Here is a 15,975-nt window from a genome sequence, read left to right on the forward strand (position 1 = left end):
AGTCAAAAGTTAAAGATTTTAAAAAGTATTCACAGGCCCCCTATTCAGCTGTGTTTTAAACATGACTTGACAGAAAATATGGCTTCTCTACTTAACAATTACTTATGATTTACTATAAATAAATAGATTCTAACTACAGTTAGATAATTACGAAGCATCAACATGTAGATCGACTAAGCGATTTTTAAAACTCCTCTTGACACTCACTTACAGACACAAAGCAAATATTGGAGATATGGACGAAGGGAAAGATGGAGGAAGACTGTTCACTGGTTCCTGTCTAAACTGTTTTCTAAGATAAAACTTTTTCTCATAAAAACACTGCTTCTCAATTTTCTTTTTCAAGGAATTTTTGTTTCCAGGAGGCACAGTGTTACTGGTTCACACATACTAAGATCTTGACTTATTAAGTTAAAGTCTCAGCTTACAGTAACTAAAGTGGAGAAAAAAATTGGCTGTCTTCAGGCTTGTTGTTTCAGTGCAAAGCAAAAACAGCTTCCTCTCTTCCGATGGTTCAATGGCTTCCTTCCCCAAATACTCACATCCCCAAGCTGTTTGCTTACCTGAAAACCAATCACATAGTTGTTGGCAAGCACGGGGCTTTAGGTTCAATAATGCGTCCATGTTTCACAGACCAATTAACTACTTGTTGCCAACCAACTTCTCCATTTGTGCAGTCTACCTGGTCCAGCCTGTCTGTAACTAAACATCCCCCACTACTCCAGCCAACAGCTACGTAAACAGCACTTACAATGAGAGTCAGGTATATAGATTTTAAGAAATGCAGCAATCCTTCCATAATCTTTGCTTTATAAAATAGTCCTTTTCCCTTTTCAGTCATAACAAAAAATAAAAAAAGTGTTTTTTACAAGTGGCAGATATGATTGACTTCCAGCAAACACAGCAATCTTCCCTTGTAATAAAATGTGAAGCTGGATGAACACAGCAGGCCCAGCAGCATCTCAGGAGTACAAAAGCTGACATTTCGGGCCTAGACCCTTCATCAGAGAGGGGGATGGTGTGAGGGTTCTGGAATAAATAGGGAGAGAGGGGGAGGCGGACTGAAGATGGAGAGAAAAGAAGATAGTTGGGGAGGAGAGTATAGGTGGGGAGGTAGGGAGGGGATAGGTCAGTCCAGGGAAGACGGACAGGTCAAGGAGGTGAGATGAGGTTAGTAGGTAGGAGATGGAGGTGCGGCTTGGGGTGGGAGGAAGGGATGGGTGAGAGGAAGAGCAGGTTAGGGAGGCAGAGACAGGTTGGACTGGTTTTGGGATGCAGTGGGTGGAGGGGAAGAGCTGGGCCGGTTGTGTAGTGCAGTGGGGGGAGGGGACGAACTGGGCTGGTTTTGGGATGCGGCGGGGGAAGGGGAGATTTTGAAGCTGGTGAAGTCCACATTGATACCATGGGCTGCAGGGTTGCAGCCCAATGGTATCAATGTGGACTTCACCAGCTTCAAAATCTCCCCTTCCCCCACCGCATCCCTAAACCAGCCCAGTTCGTCCCTTCCCCACACTGCACCACACAACCGGCCCAGCTCTTCCCCTCCACCCACTGCATCCCAAAACCAGTCCAACCTGTCTCTGCCTCCCTAACCGGTTCTTCCTCTCACCCATCCCTTCCTCCCACCCCAAGCCGCACCTCCATCTCCTACCTACTAACCTCATCCCACCTCCTTGACCTGTCCGTCTTCCCTGGACTGACCTATCCCCTCCCTACCTCCCCACCTATACTCTCCTCTCCACCTATCTTCTTTTCTCTCCACCTTCGGTCCGCCTCCCTCCTCTCCCTATTTATTCCAGAACCCTCACCCCATCCCCCTCTCTGATGAAGGGTCTAGGCCCGAAACGTCAGCTTTTGTGCTCCGGAGATGCTGCTGGGCCTGCTGTGTTCATCCAGCTTCACATTTTATTATCTTGGATTCTCCAGCATCTGCAGTTCCCATTATCACTGATACAATCTTCCCTTGTGCTATGTATGACTCCAACTTAGCAGACAGTTTTCCCTTGATTCCTGTTGCTAGGTTTTTGTTAGGTTTCCTGGATGCCACTCTTAGTCAAACATGACTTTATGTCAAGTGTGATTTACTCCCAACTAGTGCCCATGAAAATGGCAAGTAGTCTATAAATGTATTCTTTATACACTCACCAAGATGAGAGGTAGCAATTTTGTCTGGGCCACAAATGTCATACATGAAGCATACATCACAGTTATAGGGTAATGTCTCACTTTATTACTGTACTGCCTGCTGGCACCCTCACTTAATGAATCACACATCACTGACATTTACTGTAGAGGATTTTAGGCACATTTAAAGGCCTGTGTACAAAATGAGCACCTGTATTTCCTTCAAAGCATGGGTTTCTGCAACAAGATCAGATTTGGAAAAATAGTAGAGGAATATTTTGATGAAAGGGTTAAATTGTCATGCTGGATTCTAGACACCAACCACTGGCAGCTGATACTAGTTTTGCTGCCAGTAAAGTTTCTTTCCTCGAGATTTTCTAACTAACTTACCCAGAAATGATGTTACATACTTCTAGAGCAAATGGACCTTGAACCCAGGCCTCCTGCTTTAAAGGTAGGGACACTACCGCTTTTGAAGACCTGTCTAGCTATCAGTGGTATAGTCTATAGGTGTGAGGCTGGAAAAGCACACCGAGTCAAGCAGCATCCAAGGAGCAGGCAAGTCAATGTTTCAGGCTGAAAGGCTTCATCAGGGCTGGGGAGGGGGAAGGGATCCCTGAAGAAAATAGGGAGTGGGGGGTTGGAGGCTGGGGGGAAGGGTAGGAACGATGGTGGTAAGTGAATATAACAAGGTGTCGAGCTGGATGAACACAGCAGGCCAAGCAGCATCAGAAGTGCAGGAAGGCTGACGTTTTGGGCCGAGACCCTTCTTCAGAAAATGAACCTTCTTCAGAAATATCAGGTATAGCTCCTCCAGTTTACATTTGGTCTTATTTTAATAGTGGAGGAGGCCAAGCTCCTCTGATGCTGTCTGGCCTGCTGTGCTTTTCCAGCCTCACACCTATAGAGTCTGGCTTCTAGCATCTGCAGTCCTCATTGTCTCCACATCAGTGGTATAGGATTTTACACTAGAGAATTTTGATAAGAAGAAGCGGTCATGTTGCATAATAATGCAATAGATACAAATAACATTAAGAAGTTAGGCATAATTACAATTGTCATAAGTTAGGCATGTCATATCTGCCTCTGTTGGGGCCTCAGAAAACTAACTGATCCTCTATCCAAAGATATATGACGTTATCAAGTTAGATAGAGCTAATGAGATTTTAAGTGTTGTTACAAGCTGATTACCCTATACAAAAGATCATAAGACATAGAAGCAGAAATATACTATTCAGACCACTGAATCTTTTCCACCATTCAATGAGATCATAGTTGATCTGGAAAACCAAAACTCTACCTTCTTGCCTTATCCCTATAGCCTTTGATTCCCTTACTGATTAAAAATCTGTCTATCTCAGCCTTGAATGCATTTAACAACACAACCCCGACAGACGTCCACAGTTAAAACTTCAAAGATTGACTAATCTCTAAGAGGACAAATTCCTCCTCACCTCTGTCCTAACTGGGTGATGGTTACTTTGAGATTATGTCCTCTGATCCCAGGCTGTCCCACAAAGAAAAACAAACTCTCTGCAAGTACCCTGCCAAGCCCCTTGTACTTTTCAATAAGGTAAGGCATCTCATTTTTTCTACATTCAGCTGAGTTTAGTTACAAACTTCCCTGCCTCTCCTCATCAGACATTTCCTCCACAACCAGAAGCAACATCATAACAATTGTCTGGACTGAGTCCAATGCGTTTACACCTTTCCTTAGCTAGGGAAACTAAAACTGAACAATACTGATCATAACATTCCAGGTCTGGTCAAACTAGTGCCTCACATACTTTTAGCAAAGCATTCCTACTGTTGTACTCCATTCCATTTGCCTTCTGTATGACCTGCTGAACCTAGATGCTAGCTTTTTGTGAGTAATGTACAAGTATTCCCAAATCGCTCTGTGCTGTAGCTTTCTGCAGGCTTTTCCCATTTAAGTAATATCTAGCACCTCCACTCTTCCTGCCAACATACACAACCTCACATTTTCCCACATTATATTTCATCTTCCAAGCTTTTTGCTAGTTCACCTAAACCTGTTTAGCTGCAGAACCTTTATGTCATCCTTACCATTTGCCTACCTGAATGTTGCAATCCTGAAAATGTCCCCCAGTCTCACCTAGCTATCTATTATTGTTTAGATTCATATCCATATTCTACCTTCAACACCATGGGTATTTATCTTAGTAAGTAGCCAAATGTGTAGCAACTCAACAAACTCCTTCTCAATATCCAAATGTACCACATCCACTGCAACCCTTTTGTTGATTCTGCATGTTATGTCCTCCAAGAATTCTAATAAATTTTCTAGGCATGATTTCCCTGACGCCTTTCCCCCATATTGTTAGCAATTATTCATTTATACATACAGCTCCTTTACATATGGATGCTTCCACAAGGTCCTTAAGATGTTTCAGACAGATTCTACACACCAGCTGATTCTAACATTATCCTCCTTAAAGCAACTAGCAGCACAGGCATAGAGGCCATGATCATCTGGAACAACTTCCCTGGGTGACCACATGTGTAGGATGCCCGCGTTCCACCTGCTAAAGCAAATCTGTTTCGTCCAGCTCAAGAAAGGCACTTCAATGGGAGGAGAACAAAGGAAGTGCTTCAGACATCCTGTAGGCCTCCCTCAGGAAATGCACTCTCAATGTCAACATATGGGAGACCCTTGCTCAGAAGAAACTGACTTGGAGGAAACTCTTGTATGAAGGGGCACAATTCTCTGAGAATGTCCATCAGCAGGGGGAAATGTGGAAAAGGAACCGGAGAGAGGAATGCCAATGATCTCAAAGCCAAGGACTAATTCTACCTCCCAGAAACGCCTGCCACATGTGTGATCCGATATGTGGATCTATGACTGGGTTCCTTGGTCACACAAGGATCCACGGAACTCATGACCAGTGATGCAGAATTTCCCCGGTAGATAATCATAATTGTTAGCCAGTGATTACGGATGACGGTGATGTGACTCCTTATACACATACTACTACCCAACTGTCCCCAAGTCTCAGACTTTACAAATGTAGGTCTAGTGGTTACCAATTCGGTGGGGGATATATACCACCATAACTTTGAAGATCGAAGGACCCTTAACCTCCTAAACCCTCAGCTATAACTCTATATGATTTAAATCATGCACCAAATTGTTACAGTGTGAAAAACAAAGGGGCTATCTGAAGTTTTGTTTCAGGGTCCTTAATGTTGATTGCCTGGAAGCATTAAACTAGACAACTGAAGATATGCCCCTTAAATGTCGATAATATACAATTTTCATTGAGGAGCAAATTTTGACCCCATGTATCCATTCCCTTGAAGCTGTTGCTAGCTGAAGCTAAGTGAGGCAGAGAAACAGGTAACATAATGAATCAGGGAATGAATGTGTGAGCGAGGTTTTGCTGGCACAGCACTGGAGGCTCTGGTAGAGAAAGAAGGATATCCTGTATCCACTGGATAGATGAAGCCTACTTCACACTGCTATCTCTCCCTCTCTCCCTCTCTCTCCCTCTCCCTCTCTCTCTGCTACAGCAGTAGTAGCTGCTTCTCCTAACCTCAAGTCCTCCTCCTATTCCTTCTACAGACCAAATGGGATCTCTAGCAAGATGCTCAGAATCAAGCTTCCTTATTTCCTAATTATTCCAAATTACCAATTAGTTAAAATCTCATAGCACCAATTCCCATTAGGTGAAATCTTCAAAGAAATCCCAAAATAAATGTTCAAAGAGCATTGGTGAAGTAATCCCTGAATGTGCCTGGATGTGTTTCAGAGAAAACCTCCTGCAGTGGTGAACAGTAAGAGGCAGTATACCTTCAAGTAGTGCTCAAAATCCTCAGCTGTTTCATGAGGTTAAGCATCCTCTGCCAAGAAGTCATGCAAATTCCTTACTGCATATTAGCTGGCAATTTAAGTGTCAATCAGGCACTTAACAATCCTCTCTGTGGTTGTCCTTACCACAGCTCCAACTCCTTTACTAAAATAATTTAAACCATGGTTTTAATTTACGACCTCACATGGTCCATCTTGGCTGTTTATCGTACCTACAATGTTAGGGGAAAATTGCCCCATCTCCTGTCTAGCATCTTGCTTTAATAGTCAATTAAGTGTTCTGTTTTTAATAGAAGTACATCAGATTTCTGTTCCTTTTAGAATTGCTTGACACTTCCAAAATGTTTAATGAGCTGACAGCTACTAAATCAGATTGCTGTTCCAGGCTGTATCAAAAATAGTCCATGTGTACCGCTAACACCCTTGTCTGATTGACTGCCATTCAGTCATGGGCCATAAATAAATTTGCACTCCTCGTATAATGTTCTGTGTCATATGGCTGCAAATAGAGAAACCATAAACTCTAGATACAGTTAATCAGAAAGCGTTATGTCTCCATGATGCTGATTGATATAACAAAACCCTGTTGAGTTTCCCCCGTTTATTGCACTGTCAGAAAAGATACCCCAAACTGTGAAGCTCCCGGTGAGTGGGATTAACTGACTCATGCTGTCTACTCATTCAATCCCCCAACTGATTATAACAAGATGAATTTCCCATGTGGATACCTTCCTCCCAGACCAAATGATCTTATGCTTCAAAAAGAAAGCAATTCAGCCAGGCTTTCGTAAATTAACATGAATGAGTTTATTAATGATCAAATGTGAGAATGATCAGGACCGCAATACTTCAGCACATGGATAAAATAAGATGTGGGTGTAAGGAGAAAACAAAACTTTTTAAAAGCAGAAATATGGATCAGTGGCTAAAGTGTCCGTGAACAGTGGATTGTTGAATGTTGCGACTGTTGTGCAGGTTACAAGTAGCAATGACATTGGTGGTTGAACAGTTGATTTCACAATGCTTAATTTTGCAGATTACTCAAGATTCTGTAGTTGCACTTACTGTCGATTATGATTGGATCCCAGCCTTCAGGTTGAGAAAGAGTTATTTTATTCTCCCATTTCCTTTTTAACTGTTTTACAGGAGTTGGAAGGAGAGAATGTCTTCCCTGCAATACAGGAGTAACTAGTATTATAGTCTTCAAATATGACCATCACAGCATGCTAATACTTGAACCCAGGCTCGTGGTACACACGAAAGCCATCAGTTCAACAGGCACACTCCAGTAAAATTTAAACGCTGTACTTACATATTCTGTGCAGTGAAAACATTAAATGTGTCTGCAGTGTGGGACATAATCTGCGTGGAGTGGCTTGCTGTTAAGTAGAAGGTCATCGGCCCATCGTTATCTTTGTAGTCACAACAAATCACATTCCAATGTATTTTGCCTTCCTTCTTCCATACTGTATAGGGCTGTTGCTAAAAGTTTCTTTCACATTCATACATATGAAATTCTGTCAGCCTTTCTCTCATGACAGCCATTTAACTTCCATCTACAGCCATTTTTGGCTCTGCCAGTCCTCCTTTAAAAGACACATTCTGGAATTACAAATAAAAAAAATGTCCACAGTATTTTGATGTTCTGACCCATGGCCATGACATCATGACTGTAAAATCTCAGAAGCCCTGCTGCCTCATTACTTTTTAATTGATAATATCGCTATAATGCTGAGTTTGCAAAGCTGAAAGTGCTTTGCAATTATACAAGCACTTCTACCCCAATGAAACACATTTCATGTACAAATTAAAGCAAAGTTGGCAGTAGGATTTAAGAGTTGTGTCTTATTCTGACTCTAGCATGCAGTAATGTTATAAGGTGTTCAACTGTGTTCATTAGAATGTTCAAAATGTTCAAATTAATGCTGGCAGTCGAATCACTCCATCCTGGTTAACAGCTGCATTTGAAGAATGCCAATTCCTAACAGGGCTGGTGTGGTGTTAATGCCTTATCAAAAATCCTTGGGTATGATCTCCCCAGTTTTCAACTAATTTTAGCTGCTTGCACACCTATTATTTTCTAATTAGACACATGCAGTTGAAAGGTGTTTCAGGTGACCAGGGTTTTTAAAAAAGCAGTGTTCAAGATGTGGACAGATACAATGGTACTTCAAAAACCTCAGCGTCAGATCTGTTTTTGAGGACCTCTGAGAGTAGGGATATTGACTATTAGATATTCAAACCTCACAGTTAACTCCGACAGGGGGACCATGTGGGGACATTTATCTTAGGTATACATCGGAACTTCCACCAAAGATCAAATAATCTTGGTCAATGTCAATAGAAAATGGCTAAAAGCCAGCAGGTTTCCATGTTTCACTGAATAAATTAAAAACTAAATTAATATATACTGAATTACATTAAATTTATATTAATGATAATACGATATTTGAGAGATTTTTACGACCATGTGAGAAGAAGTAATTGATTCTCTTCTATTTAACTTCCTCCCGTTTGGTATAAACAACTCGCAACTGTCACTTCAATTCAAATTGACTGAAAGAGAGCAGGATCATATGACTTACTTTCCTGAAATAAGTAATGAAAAGGTAACATCAAAAACACAAGCAAATACAGGAAATAAGTTTAAAAAGTTTGGGGGTACGTTTCTATGCAAACAGGACGGTAGAGGCAGTTACAGTTTTAGTTTTCCAGTCTCCTTGCAAAAGTGATATCTGAGTCCCAAGTGTCGTCCTGTTTCCTTGGAATATTGTTTCTGTCAGGCAACCTTGATTTTTCCGTTAATAGAACTTTTTCCAAGTTATATTGCATCAACAGTAGTTTCTGGGATTGAGACAGAGGGAGCAAAGATCCTTTAGTATCTTTGCTGTTATCAGTACATGTTGCTTTGTCACTCTTTTGCTGCTCAAAGTTTGCTATCAGTACACAATTTAGTGGTAGACCCTGGTGATTTATGTTATTGTCTCATTCCAAGCTGGATAGTTCCAAGTGACCTGTCATCTTATAAAATGTGGACTTATCATGACTAAAACAAATGATCACAAACTTGAATAAAACAAACGATTCCAATTTCTTTTCTGCTCCTGAGATGCTGCTTGGCCTGCTGTGTTCATCCAGCTTCACACTTTATTATCTTGGATTCTCCAGCATCTGCAGTTCCCATTATCTCTGATTCCAATTTCTTGATGCCTCACTAAGCTTCAGTGCCTCTTAAATAAAATGGTAATTTTGGCGTAACTGGTCTTATATATCTCATATGTATTGCCTAGGCTAGTTAGGTGATCACATAGTCATTTTAGGTCAGTAATGTCCTTCTTGCAACTACTCTTCACCGGATGAAAGTCTCAGGCATTGAAGTAAAATAGTGAAAATTCAATATTGCCAGTCCATGTTCACTATAGATAAAGCATGTATTATATTAAATATGTTACTTATGCTGAACATGAAATCATTTACTGTGGCTGATTATCAGTACCTCAGTATTTTTGGGAGAATATGATACCAATCTTGAAAATAATTCCCAATTAAACCATAGTTTTATCTTCCTTGTATCTTCATTAATCTAAAATTTAAATTTAATTTTTTTTCAGGTTAATGAAGGGACAAGGAAGATTCAATAGGAAGACCTATTGAAAACAATTTTTTTCAAACCTTATACACTCAAGACATCTAGTAGTTTTGTTCTGATTAATTCAAAAATCATGGAGCAGATTATAATGCTGGCATGACTATATTTGCACATATTTATTTTAACCAACTCCTTGTGCTTATTTTTTTGGGACAAAATCAAAAATTGTACAGCTATCATCCTCTTCCATTCTCACAAAAATAGTTTGAATAACATCGCTTTCTTTATGAATTGCATGAATTTATTTGAAAGCTACGAAATGAAAGAAGAAAATGTAATTGTATGATTTCTGAAGATCCCCAGGTGTTCTAAAGGCCACTTGAGTATATTTTGAGTTGCCACTGTTGCAAGAAAGGAAAAAGTTGCAGCTAATACATTCAAAGCAAGGTTCTACTGACAGCGTGGAAGTAGTAGCCTGATAGTCCCTTATAGAGATTTGTGTTTCGTTCATTCTGTGGATTTGGACATTGCTGGCTAGGCCAGCTTTTATTGCTCATCTCTAATTGCCCAGAAGGCAGTTAATAGTCAATCACTTTGCTTTGGGCCTGGAGTCACATGTAGGCCAGGCCAGGTAAGGACTGCAGTTTCCTTCCCGAAAGGACATTAGTAAACCAGGCAAATTTTTGTAACAATCAACAATGGTTTCATGGCCATCATTAGACTCTTTTTAAATGTGAGATATTAAAAGCAAACATGCGCAATATGTGCATAGACAACATATGTGACATGTCAGAAGTTCTTTATTTTAAGATGACGTCAACACAAAAATGTAGAATACATCTGCAATTCCAACAGGTAAAATCTTCTAAAACTCTATACACAATGGAAGGTTGTGGTTCAAAAAGGCAGCTCACAATCACCTTTGCAAGCCAGCATTGCCCACGTTCCAGAAATGAATATATTTAAAAGGAATATTGATTATATAACTGATCTCATCAGCTGTAGAATTTTGAAATTGTATTTATCCACTTAAAGAAAATGTTTATTAGTGACAATTTGGCAGTGGAATTGCTCAATTTCCTTGACATAAAGCACAGGGCAACGAAATCGAAAAAATGTAACCTCGAAGAATTGGAAGATTATCAGTAATAACACTCAATATCCAGGAATTCTTATAGAACAACTATGGCTTTGCTCATAAATAGCAACAGCCACTAACTTATTAACCAGAATCCACAACCAGCTAAATGGCAGGAAGCAGAGGATGATCATTGAGAGATGCTTTTCTGTCTGGAAATCTGTGTCTGGTGGAGCCCAACAAGGGTCAGTGTAGGACCGCTTGCTGTTTATAGTTTATTTCAATGATTTAGACTTGAAGGTGGGAGGATTGCTCAGCAAGTTAGCAGATGATACAAAAATTGGTGGGGTCTTAGTGAGGAGGATAGCCTTAGATTACTACAGGATATAGCTGGATTGATCAGTGGCAAATGGAATTCAATCCATGTACATGTGAGGTGATTCATTTTTGCAGGACAAACAAAGCAAAAGAATACATGATGAACGGTAAGACCCTAGGAAGCACCAAGAATCAGGAACCTTGGTGTGCAGGTCCTTCGATCCCTTGAGGTATCAGGACAGGAAGATAAAGTGATTTAGAAGGCATATGGAATACCTGTTTGTCGTGATTGGAACCAGGTTGACCTCATTGACTACGAGGTCAATGATTGGCCCAGATTAAAACCCAATCAGGAAAGCCCTGGCTAACCATTATAACCAGGAGATGGCCCTGATTCTGCTGTCGCTGACTGGGCCTGGGCGCCACCCCGGATCTCCGCCTCCGCCTCCGCCTCCGCCTCCGCCTCCGCCTCCGCCGCCTGGGCCTGCTTAAAAATAAATGTAACCAGGAGATTAGAATCTCCTCAGTTCAGGACAGTGACTCCACTGGCACAGCCAAGGTACTGTGCACAGGTAAATAAAGGGTGACTTGGTGATGGGATACCAGCCCCAGTGCAGTTTTCCATTGTCTTTATTGGTCAAGTCATAGAGCACGGAGATTATTCCTGAAGCATGTAAAACCTTGGTTAGACCACAGCTGGAATAATGTACCCAGTTCTAGAATCTGCATGATATTAGGAATATGATAATACCGGAGAGGGTACAGAGGCGATCTACCAGAACAATGCTTGGGCTGAAGAGTTTTAGTTATGAAGAGAGATTGGATAGATTGGTTGTTTTTCCCATAGAGCAGAGGAGGCTGAGAGGAGATCTGATTGAGATGTATGAAATAATGAATGGCAAAGGTAGACAGGAAGACAATTTCCCCCTTGATAGAGTGATCAAAGACTGGGTGGCATAGATATAAGGTAAGAGGCACAATGTTTAGAGAATATATGAGGGAAAATGTTTCCACCCAGAGGATGGTGGGATTCTCGAACTCACTGTCTGTGAGTGTGGTGGAGGCAGGTACTCTGTATATTGAATAAGCATTTAGGTGTAAGCTTGCAATGCCAAGGCATACAGGCTTATGGGTCAATGACGGGGGGAAATGAGTTTAGGACAGTGAGGTGGTTGTTTTTGACCTGGACAGATGTGAAGAGCTAAAAGGCTACTTTCTGTGCTATAGATCTCTAACACTAAGAAATAACAAGGAAGGCGATTATATTGGTAGCGTGAGAGTACTGTTGGACACTTTTGGAATCCACGACATCCATACCAGCAGGAAGTGTTTCCAATTCAAGGAACATTGGGTCTAGTTGATGAGCTGAAGTCTCAACTTCATGTTCTGTAACACATCTAGAGCTGGAAAGTTAATTGGACACTTTGTTCCAGGATGCAGTCCTACTATGCGTTTATTTATTCATGAAATGTGAATGTTGCTGGCTAGGCCTTCATTTATTATTCCGTTGGAAGTGCCCTCCAGTGAGTTTTGACAAGCTTCTGTCTGGTGCAGGTACCATACAATGTCTTTTGGAAAGAAGTTCCATGGTTTTGACTGAGCAATATTGAAGGAAAAATTTAGTTGCAAGTCAAGATGGTTTGTGGCTAGGAAAGGAACTTGCAGTTCTGGGGTGTTCCTAGCCATTTGCTGCTCTTGTCCTTTTCAGATTGTCAAGGTCACAGGTTTGGAAAGTGCTATCAAAGGAGACTTGATAAGTTGCTGTAGTGTGTCAGTTTGAAGATGACTGGCAATTGTGTGGTGCGAATGCTACATGCCATTTATGTCACCTAACCCTTGATGTTCAGATTTTACTGCATTTTGACATGGACCTCTTCAGTATTTGAAGAGGCATGAATGGTGTTGACCAATGCGTAATTATCAGTGAGCATCCCACACTGACTTGACAATGGAGTGAAGGTCAATGATGAAGTAGCTGAAGATGTCTGGGGCCATGGAACAACCTTGACAAACTTCTGCAGTGATATTCTGCACTAATTACTTCACATTTGTTCCATGCAGGCCAAAAGGCCAGGACAATAATGGCAGTAGGAGTAGAAGCTCAGTGGGTAGCCATGGGGAGACATTGCCCTTGCAGTTGTCCAACAGGCTTGTTGTTCTTGTGGATCGCAGTGACCTGATATTAGGTTGAGCCAACTGATCACAGCACCGTGGTATAGGAATCCATTAATTTGGAAGTAAAAAGGGATGTATTTGTGGTAAGGGCTGTATAATTAGGTGGATAGATACCATTAGCGAGTTTTGAGAAGATTTGTAGCTCAAGTTGAGATTCTGGATGTGAGTTTGCTCGCTGAGCCGGAAGGTTAGTTTTCAGACGTTTCGTCACCATTCTAGGTAACATCATCAGTGAGCCTACGACGAAGCTTCGTCTAAAAACTAACCTTCCAGCTCAGCGAGCAAACTCACATCCAGAATAGATACCATTCTCTACAAGCGAGAGAGATAGACCAAAAGGTGGCGTTGCCTGCCCAGTGCCAGAGATAAGGACATGTTCTCAGGGCTGGGAAAGACTTCAGAGTTTTTGTTATGATCCCAACTGATAGCAATACCAGCAAGTGAGATCCCAGAGGGAAACCTACTTGATGGGCTGGGAGTTTTATTGTGCCTATTTTGGAGGTCAGCCACTGCGTATATATTCACAAGAGGCTACAATATACTTTGAACAAAATAATTTAAAACTTTAATGCATAAAAGATTAAAAACAAAACTATATAACATGAACTAATAACTATTGCCATGATCTTATTACAGGCAGAAAGATGAAAAGATTCATCCCTTTTGTCTCAGTGATTCCCTTACAGATGTTCAAATGTCAGTGAAGAGGTCACTCACTTTCACACAAAAGATTCTTGCTTAATTGACATGGCTGCAATCACTCTACTTTTGGCAAATTTCTGCATCCTCATTAGGTACTACTCTCTTCAGTTAATGTCCAGCAGTCAGACCTTCAAAACAAACTGCTAACTCTTCTTGCATTGACCCAAAATGATTTCCCTAAACTCATGCCTTCAAATGTTTTGTGGGATATCTTCCTCTCTCTCTAACATCCCAAATGCTTCTGGAACAGTCTTCTCAGGTTACTTCTAAGAAGCTGAGGGCTTTTATCCTAATCTTCAACACCTTAAGACAAGCAATAACAGAACTTTTGCTGTTATGGAATTTTTTCCCCCAACATGAACCTGCTTCTGGTTCATTCTCTCTCTCTCTCTTTTTCTGGTGGTTAGAGCAAATATCTTCCTGGGTGGCCTGCAGGACATTTAACTTAAATGGCATGACTTCTTGTACATTCTTGCAACTGAACTCAACATTCAAGATAACTTGCTGATCTCTCAAAAATTAAAACCCATTTTCTCACCACTTGGCAAAACCCAAGCTCTCAAATAATAGTAATAGCACACAGTGAATCATCAGGATAACTTGCGTTTGGAAGGTTTCAGAGATAATGGGAACTGCAGATGCTGGAGACTCCAAGACAACAAAATGTGAGGCTGGATGAACACAGCAGGCCAAGCAGCATCTCAGGAGCACAAAAGCTGACGTTTCGGGCCTAGACCCTTCATCAGAGAGGGGGATGGGGGGAGGGAACTGGAATAAATAGGGAGAGAGGGGGAGGCGGACCGAAGATGGAGAGTAAAGAAGATAGGTGGAGAGGGTGTAGGTGGGGAGGTAGGGAGGGGATAGGTCAGTCCAGGGAAGACGGACAGGTCAAGGAGGTGGGATGAGGTTAGTAGGTAGCTGGGGGTGCGGCTTGGGGTGGGAGGAAGGGATGGGTGAGAGGAAGAACTGGTTAGGGAGGTACCAAGCGGAGGCTTGGGGACCGCTTTGCAGAACCAAGCGGAGGCTTGGGGACCGCTTTGCAGAACCAAGCGGAGGCTTGGGGACCGCTTTGCAGAACCAAGCGGAGGCTTGGGGACCGCTTTGCAGAACACCTCCGCTCAGTTCGCAACAAACAACTGCACCTCCCAGTCGCAAACCATTTCCACTCCCCCTCCCATTCTCTTGATGACATGTCCATCATGGGCCTCCTGCACTGCCACAATGATGCCACCCGAAGGTTGCAGGAACAGCAACTCATATTCCGCCTGGGAACCCTGCAGCCATATGGTATCAATGTGGACTTCACCAGTTTCAAAATCTCCCCTTCCCCCACTGCATCCCTCAACCAGCCCAGTTCATCCCCTCCCCCCACTGCACCACACAACCAGCCCAGCTCTTCCCCCCCACCCACTGCATCCCAAAACCAGTCCAACCTGTCTCTGCCTCCCTAACCAGTTCTTCCTCTCACCCATCCCTTCCTCCCACCCCAAGCCGCACCCCCAGCTACCTACTAACCTCATCCCACCTCCTTGACCTGTCCGTCTTCCCTGGACTGACCTATCCCCTCCCTACCTCCCCACCTACACCCTCTCCACCTATCTTCTTTACTCTCCATCTTCGGTCCGCCTCCCCCTCTCTCCCTATTTATTCCAGTTCCCTCCCCCCATCCCCCTCTCTGATGAAGGAGCTTTGGAAGGTTTCAGTTGTTTTTTGTCCATGGGAGCTCCGATCCGATTATTAAGTTTAAGAGGCTCTGCCTATGGAGTGTGAGCAGCTGGGGACTAAATTAAAGCACATACACACATATGTAACCTTTGTATTACCAGCTGAGCCACAAACAAATTGGCATATAGTAAAAAAATCATGTCTTTGAACAGGTTATTCAGAGATTAGGATGAGAGAAATAAATTATAATTGAGGCAATGATATCAGTACTGGGAAAACAGAGCTTTACCAGGGGCCAGTCTTTACCCAAACTGCACTGGGGCCAGTGCATTGGCAGAAGTGTGTGAGAGATGGGTGAGTGTGAGTGTGTATGGTGCAGGTGTGTATGAGAGAGAGTCTGGGAGTGAGTGTGTGCGCTGTATGTTTATGTGGGTGAGTTTTATTTTTATTCACTCATAGGGTGTGGTTGTCTCTGGCTGTGCCAGCATTTCTTGC

The sequence above is a fragment of the Stegostoma tigrinum genome, chromosome 4 (genome assembly GCF_030684315.1).
Source record: "Stegostoma tigrinum isolate sSteTig4 chromosome 4, sSteTig4.hap1, whole genome shotgun sequence".
In the NCBI taxonomy this organism is placed as follows: Eukaryota; Metazoa; Chordata; class Chondrichthyes; order Orectolobiformes; family Stegostomatidae; genus Stegostoma; species Stegostoma tigrinum.